We start from the raw sequence: 6,875 nt of genomic DNA, 5'->3' as shown, positions 1-6,875 counted from the left end.
GTAGGTAGACTAGGGAGGACGAGTTCTTCACACGCACCCCAGAGTTCGAACCTCTCAAGGGTCCGTGGAACCCGAAATCCGACAGAGTGGGTAGTTGGCTAGCGGCGGGGAGGAGGATCCCTAGAAATTAGGGATTCGTCTGATGATTGCACTTCTTAAATAGGTAGGTGGGTTAGGAGGGGCAAGTTTTGGACCCTTTGATCGAAATCGGGTGGTCGAGAAAAATAGACTATGGGCGTCCAAATGAGAAACCGAAGGTAGTTTAGGGATGTTTGGGGATGATTCGGACCCATCGGTCACGACTGCCCGGGTCGGGTTCGGGACAACTTTTGGACGCGCGCGCGAGGGGGTTTTGTGTACTGTGCAGAGTGGCTCAAACGGTCGGACAACAAAATAACGGTTGGTCTCGAAAGGGACAACAAAGGCAATGAGGAGAAGCGGGAACTAAGAACAGATGCAAGCTTTATGAAAACATGTAGATGCAATGCGCATGATGCAATGATGCATGCAACAAATGAATAAAACACACAACGACAATGAAAAACATGGAAGGCGTCTGGAGCGTCGGTCTCGGGCTGTTACAGGCCACCCGAGCTTCGTGTTGGCGGCGGGCAGCTTGCTCGGTCTGCAGTTCTGCAGCCGCTTTGTCAGCGGCTGCCCTGTTGGCCTCAGCCTCTTGCTTGGCTTGGGCGAGGGCGCCTTTGAGGGTCTCGACCTCAGCTGCACCAGTTGTGATCATAATTAAAAGCATTTCATGAGTTAACCTCTAAATATGCATATTACTTCTGATATAAAAATAACTTCCTTTTTAAACATTATACGCATACCTTGCGTATCATCGAACCGCTTATTAATGCAGTCGATTTCCTCGTCTGCCACCTGAAGCTTTCGATTGAGTTCGAAAACTTCAGCGGCCTAGGCAGTTGCCGCCAATAGGGAATCCTATTACAATAACAGCATAGCATGTTAACTCACCCGAATAGTATGTGGATCCTCTGTCTGTTTTCTTTTAAAAACCGGAAAAAGCCTCAGGGGCTATTATCTGTCCACACGTATATTCCTCTATATGAAAAGTTTTTAGAACATTACGTCGCATACCTCAAAGCCTGTCAGTAGGCTGGTGAAGACTTCATTCAATCCGCTCTTAGCAGACTGAACCTTCTCCACCACCACACCCATCAGGGTGCGGTGCTCCGCCATGATAGAAGCATGCTGTAGTGCTTCCTCCTGAGCGTTGGGCGCCTCCGGATTAGTGGAGGTTGCCGATGGAGCTGATGCTCCTCCCCCCTCTTTCAAAGGGGGCTGCTCGCGTGATCCCGGAGCCGCGTTGGTCTCCGGACAGTGTTCGAGCTGGGCCCCGGATTGTTGGGGCTCCCCGCCGTCAGTTGTCATAGGGGTCGTCCCCCCTAAGTCTTCGGGAACCGAGGAATTAACCTCGAATGCTTTCTCGACGGCCTCGCTCGCCCCCTTGGCTAGGAGAGGTCCTTCGGGACGACACTTCGGCGTCCTCCATGGTGATAGGTGAGGGGGCTCACGGCGGTGTGTCACTCTCTGCCATTTCGGGTGGCAGAGAGTTCCCCTCCGATAATGGAGTTTGCGGGAGCTCGTGTGGAGGGCTGAAAGGAAAATAACAAAATAACTTATGTAATGGAAACATGAAGACCAAAGATAAATAGTAGGTTTCTGAATACTTACGATTCGGCCAGGGGCTTCACCCTGCACTAAAAAAATACACTTCCATGATGATACGTGTTTGTCACAGTAGGTCACGTTTTTTGTCATGCATGTACATCCATGACGATTTTATGACAGAATCAAGATAGTCATACATGTGATGTTGTAGAAGTGTTCCATGACATTACCAAAATTATCACCACGGAAGTGTCCGCTTCCATGACGATAAATCGCGCGTCACAGAAGTGCTTTCGTCAAGGGTGACCGACACATGGGATCCACTGTAACGAAACACCGTTAAGCTAACGGGTCCGGTTTTGGATCCAATAACCCGTTAACAGCCCTGACCAATGGGGATTTTCCACGTGTAAAATCATCATTGGCTGGAGGAAACACGCGTCGGCTCACCGTTGGGACAGATGTCATCCACTCATTGGACCCAAGGCGCCTATGATACGTCGACACGTAGCACGACCCAAGAGAGGCCCATTCCTGTGAAAAGGCGGCCCGTTTGACTTGGTCAAAAGGTGGCGGGCCAGCCCACGGAAAGCCTGTTAACGGTCTGTTCGCATATAGCCCATTTACAGCCCGCAAACCCAGGGCCCTTGATAACCCACAAGTATAGGGGATCGCAACAGCTTTCGAGGGTAGAGTATTCAACCCAAATTTATTGATTCGGCACAAGGGGAGCTAAAGATTATTCTCAAGTATTAGCAGCCGAGTTGTCAATTCAACCACACCTGGAAACTTAGTATCTGCAGCAAAGTGTTTAGTAGCAAAATAATATGATAGTGATGGTAACGGTAACAAAAGAGTAACGAAAGCAAAGTAATGTTTTTGGTATTTTGTAGTGATTGTAACAATAGCAACGGGAAAGTAAATAAGCGTAAACCAGTATATGGAAAGCTCGTAGGCATCGGATCAGCGATGGATAATTATGCCGGATGCGGTTCATCATGTAATAGTCATAACATAGGGTGACATAGAACTAGCTCCAATTCATCAATGTAATGTAGGCATGTATTCCGAATATAGACATACGTGCTTATGGAAAAGAACTTGCATGACATCTTTTGTCCTACCCTCCCGTGGCAGCGTGGTCCTAATGGAAACTAAGGGATATTAAGGCCTCCTTTTAATAGAGAACCGGAACAAAGCATTAGCACATAGTGAATACATGAACTCCTCAAACTACGGTCATCACCGGTAAGTAGCCCGATTATTGTCACTTCGGGGTTAACGGATCATAACACATAATAGGTGACTATAGACTTGCAAGATAGGATCAAGAACTCTCATATATTGATGAAAACATAATTTGTTCAGATCTGAAATCATGGCACTCGGGCCCTAGTGACAAGCATTAAGCATAGCAAAGTCATAGCAACATCAATCTCGGAACATAGTGGACACTAGGGATCAAACCCTAACAAAACTAACTCGATTACATGATAAATCTCATCCAACCAATCACCGTCCAGCAAGCCTATGATGGAATTACTCATGCACGGCGGTGAGCATCATGAAATTGGTGATGGAGGATGGTTGATGATGACGACGGCGACGAATCCCCCTCTCCGGAGCCCCGAACAGATTCCAGATCAGCCCTCCCGAGAGGTTTTAGGGCTTGGCGACGGCTCTGTATCGTAAAACATGATGATTTCTTCTCTCCTATTTTTTTCTCCCCGAAAGCAGTTATATAGAGTCGGAGTTGGAGTCGGGAGGTCTCCAGGGTGCCCACGAGGTAGGGGGGCGCGCCCTAGGGGGGCGCCCCCCACCCTCATGGAAAGGGTGTGGGCCCCTGGTCTTCATCTTTGGCGAGGATTTTTTATTATTTATTGTAAGACATTCCGTGGAGTTTCAGGTCATTCCGAGAACTTTTGTTTTCTGCACATAAAACAACATCATGGCAATTCTGCTGAAAACAGCATCAGTCCGGGTTAGTTCCATTCAAATCATACAAGTTAGAGTCCAAAACAAGGGCAAAAGTGTTTGGAAAAGTGGATACAACGGAGACGTATCAACTCCCCCAAGCTTAAACCCTTGCTTGTCCTCAAGCAATTCAGTTGAAAAATTGAAAGAAATAAAGAAAAACTTTTACGAACTCTCTTTGCTCTTGTTGTTATAAATATGTCAAGCTAGCATTCAAGTTTTCAGCAAAGATTATAACTAACCGCATTTGCAATAATTCTCAGGTCTCATGATTACCCATATCAATAGCATAATCAACTAGCAAGCCATAATAATAAATCTCAGATGACAACACTTTCTCAAAACAATCATAATATGATATAACAAGATGGTATCTCGCTAGCCCTTTCTAAGACCGCAAAACATAAATGCAGAGCACCTTTAAAATCAAGGACTGACTAGACATTGTAATTCATCGTAAAAGAGATCCAATCATAGTCACACCCAATATAAAATTAACAGTGATGAATGCAAATGACAGCTGCGCTCTCCAGCTAGTGCTTTTAATAAGAGGGTGATGACTCAACATAAAAGTAAATAGATAGGCCCTTCCCAAAGGGAAGCAGGGATTTGTAGAGGTGCCAGAGCTCAGTTTTGAAATAGAGGTGAATAATATTTTGAGCGGTATACTTTCATTGTCAACATAACAACCAAGAGATGGTGATATCTTCCATGCTACACACATTATAGGCGGTTCCCAAACAAAATTGTAAAGTTTATACTCCCCCTCCACCAACAATCATCAATCCATGGCTTGCTCAAAACAACGAGTGCCTCCAACATACATCAGGTCCCAGGGGGAGTTCTGTTTTGCAATTATTTTTGATTTAGTTTGCATAAAGCATGGGACTGGGCATCCCAGTGACCAGCCATTTTCTTGTGAGTGAGGAGCGGAGTTCACTCCTGTTGAGAATAACCCGCCTAACATGGAAGATACATACAACCCTAGTTGATACATGAGTTATTCGAGCATACAAAATAGGATATTTATTTGAAGGTTTAGAGCTTGACACACACAAATTTGCTTGGAACGGCAGGTAGATACCGCATATAGGAAGGTATAGTGGACTCATCTGGAATAACTTTGGGGTTTAAGGGATTGGATGCACAAGTAGTATTCCCGCTTAGTACAGGTGAAGGCTAGCAAAAGACTGGGAAGCGACCAACTAGAGAGCGACAACAACCATGTACATGCATTAAAATTAATAAACATTGGATGCAAGCATGAGTAGGATATAATCCACCATGAACATAAATATCGTGAAGGCTATGTTGATTTGTTTCAACTACATGCGTGAACATGTGCCAAGTCAAGTCACTTAAATCATTCAGAGGAGGATACCACCCTATCATACCACTTCATAACCATTTTAATAGCATGTTGGCACGCAAGGTAAACCATTATAACTCATAGCTAATCAAGCATGGCACAAGCAACTATGATCTATAATTGTCATTGCGAACATGTTTATTCATAACAAGCTGAATCAAGAAGGATGAACTCATCATATTTACAAAAACAAAAGAGGTCGAGTTCGTACCAGCTTTTCTCATCTCAGTCAGTCCATCATATATCATCATAATTGCCTTTCACTTGCACGACCGAACGATGTGAATAGTAATAAGAGTGCACGTGCCTTGGACTAAGCTAGAATCTGCGAGCATTTAATAAACATGAGAAGACAAAGCAATATGGGCTCTTTTGTCAGATCAACAATAATGCATATAAGAGCTGCTTCAACAATTTAATTATGGTGTTCTCCTATCGACCCCCAAAGAAAAGATATAAAACTATTTACACGGGAAAGCTCCCAACAAGCAAAAGGAAAATGGGAAATATTTTTGGGTTTTATTGTTAATTACTAATACGAGCATGGAAAGTAAATTACTACTAATTTTTTGGTTTTTCTTAAGGTTTATTAAACACACAAGAAGAAAGCATAAAAAGGAAAATAAACTAGCATGGATGATACAATGAAAAAGTATGAGCACCGACATCTAGCAATGAGTGTGTGTGAACATAAATGTAATGCCGGTGAGAAATACGTACTCCCCCAAGCTTAGGCTTTTGGCCTAAGTTGGTTTATGGCCACGGCTGGCCTGGCTGATATCCATAATAATAGTTGTTGGGCTCATAATGTGATGAGGAAGAGGAAGGCTCCGATTGCCACTGGCTGGCAATCATCTCCGGATCCCATTGATAGTTACACTATCATGAAGGATCAAATTGTGGTTCTGGTTCTGGCTCCTCGGCTGGTGCAGGGTTCCGGTAGGCGTTGATAGCCATCAACGAAACAAGGTACGTGCCTACAGTCAAATCAAACAAAGAAGGAGCAGGCAAGGTAATAGTCTCATGATGATGTTTACTAAAGAACAATTGATATTTAAGCTCTCCTGCCCTATTCTTAATAATAAAATCATGTGCCACCATACTTCTATAATCTAGATAAACACGAGGCAGCAGTTTTTCTTCCTTCTCAGCATGCCTAATAGGTATGTTAAAATGTGCAGCGAGGCGTGTAGCATAGATGCCTCCAAAGATGGGGCCCTTTGTACGATTCATACTTAACCGTCTAGCAATAATACAACCCATACTAAAAGTGTTATCACTCTATAAACCGTGGAGCAGAATAATTATATCAGGGATACTAAGGTTTCCACAGTTTCTGCGTCCAAATAAGCAACGACTAGCAAATAATGCAAAGTAACGTAAAACAGGAAAATGTATGCTAGTGATTCGTGCATCGAAAACCTTCCTAGTTTCTCCTACAGTGATAGTATCAATAAACCCCTCCACATCATCATGATGTGGTTCTTCTGTCTTGCCCCCAAAAGGTACTAAACAAATCCGACAAAAATCATAAAGTGACATCTCCTTATGCTCATCGTATAAATGAAACTCCACCGTAGGTGGTGAGTTCCTAGAATGAAAATCAAAGTTTTGCACAAAGGTATTTGTGAGTAAGATATACTGATCGCATTGGTCGTGGAGGAAAGCGGTGAGGCCTGCATTATGAGCCAATTCATGAAAATCTTCATAAATCCCGGCTGCTCTTAAGAAATCCTCGGAAGGCCATTCACATGCCCGAACCTCCGCGGTGCGTGGCAAATTATACTTAGGCTTCGGTGCCTTTTCCTTCGAGCTTTGGCTCGATGAGCCCCTCAATAGTCTCCTCATCATTTTTCTGAAAAATTCTGAAATTTTTAGTAACTTCAAAATAAAAGTAAAC

Source organism: Triticum urartu, chromosome 5A (genome assembly GCF_056163025.1).
Source record: "Triticum urartu cultivar PI428250 chromosome 5A, HENAU_Tu73, whole genome shotgun sequence".
Taxonomy (NCBI): Eukaryota; Viridiplantae; Streptophyta; class Magnoliopsida; order Poales; family Poaceae; genus Triticum; species Triticum urartu.
Note: the sequence above shows the minus strand (reverse complement) of the source record.